The sequence below is a fragment of the Octodon degus genome, unplaced genomic scaffold (genome assembly GCF_000260255.1).
Source record: "Octodon degus isolate 3935 unplaced genomic scaffold, OctDeg1.0 scaffold00010, whole genome shotgun sequence".
NCBI lineage: Eukaryota > Metazoa > Chordata > Mammalia > Rodentia > Octodontidae > Octodon > Octodon degus.
In genome coordinates, this window is record NW_004524586.1 from 22,661,594 (window position 1) to 22,663,382 (window position 1,789).

Consider the following 1,789-nt stretch of genomic DNA (forward strand, 5'->3'; position numbering starts at 1 on the left):
GGTTGGATGACAGGGAGCTGTGAGCACTGGCATAAGCCTGGGGCACTGGAGGAAGGACGGACATGCCTGTGACGACATGATGAACCTTGTTTTTCTTCCCATGGGAGTGCGATGGCTGGATTGAAGCATCTGAAATGGAATCAGAGCCTCAGCTTTGAGGGCCCACATTGCTCCTCGCTGCTGCCTTCCTGCTTTCCCAGCCAGCAGCCTTTCAGAAAGAAAGCAAGGCTGGGAGGAGGAAGAGCTTGCCCAGAATTATGTGACCAATGGGACGCAATTCTCCTACCGCAGTCACATCTTGCTTCATCTGCTCATGACCTAGAAGATGGCTGTGGCCTTGAAGATGGCCGTAGTTGGATCAGGCTCCTGCATTTGTGACAGAGGCCTTTGCCTCTCCCTTGCATGCTACTCTGTTCTCAAACTGGCTCTGGGTGATGGGACAGGTTGGACTCCCTCCTTGCTGAGGGCCCTGGGTGCAGAGTGAGTCTCATGCCACTGGGGTTGAGGCCAGGGGGCCTGAGAGGCCCTTTCCTTCCGCACTGCTCTGGCTCCACTCTCTGGGGCTCTGTGCTGGTGCTCTCTGCCATCTTTTACTCTGACACTCAATTAGGATGATGCCTGATTTGGTAAAACAAGGAAAATCCCATTGATCCTTCCTATCATTTTAAGGCTTTCATGTAGTTTATCATTGCTAATCTAGGAAAAATAAAGTCCCTGGCTTTGAGTCACTTGGAAGAGTCAGGCCACTATAGTGTTGTTTGGGTCTCTTTGCCCTACTCCTGCCCTGGGGGTGACATCCCAGAACTCCAGAGTAGCTCATCAATCCAAGTATCCAAAATGGTGAGTTCTTCATTTAGTGAGTTCTCAACTTAAGGTCTGTGCTGAGCCTTGGGATCGCAGCTTCATCAGTTGAGGGAAACACTCTTCTTTTCCAGGAGCCAAACTTATGAGGCTGCAGGGTGAGGTCTTTCCTAACTTACTTTTCATGTAAATATCTGCAGAACTGGGCACTGTTCCCTCTGGGCTGTGAGGGCTACTGCTGACTTGTTCTCACTCTCTCTAGCCCTCCCAGGTGGGATGGATCCCTCAGACATGGTGATCTCCATGGGGGTGTCTGCTGTACTCACCCTCCTCAGGGCCAGCGAGCTGTTGCAGAGGGGCGAGGGCTCAGTCTACCAGACACAGTGCCACTGGAGTGTGGCCACAGTCTTAGGACTCCATGTGTCCTTCTACGCCAGATTCTAAAACTATTCTTAGATCTTCTCATCTTTCTTCCACACTCAGTTCTTAAGGGGTGTGTGTGTGTGTGTGTGTGTGTGTGTGTGTGTGTGTATGTGCATGTGTGCATGTGTGTGTGCATGTGTGCATGTGTGTGTGTGCATGTGTGCATGAGTGCATGTGTGTGTGTGTGTTTTATCACCTGATGAGAACGAAGAAGGCAAAGTGTAGGTGAGAATCTTCGGGTAGAGTGAAAATTTGAGATAAGTTTTTTGGATGGTGGAAGATGGAATTCATCAAGGAGACATTGTTACCAGGCAGAATGGGAAGCCCTGCTCAGGATGGTGAAGGTGACTGTGATGACACTAATTGGTCTGGATGTGACAGTTGCTCCAGCGATACCAAGTAGCTTGGGTGCGTGCATGGAGGAAATGGAGTACTGGACAGATTTGGCATTTGCTGTCCCCCTTGTGGCAGCCACGGCAGAATGATGGGCAAGGTACTTAGAAGGTTGGGAGGAGAAAGTTTCTATACACCATGCAGGCTGGGATGAAATGGAGGGAAGCAGAAG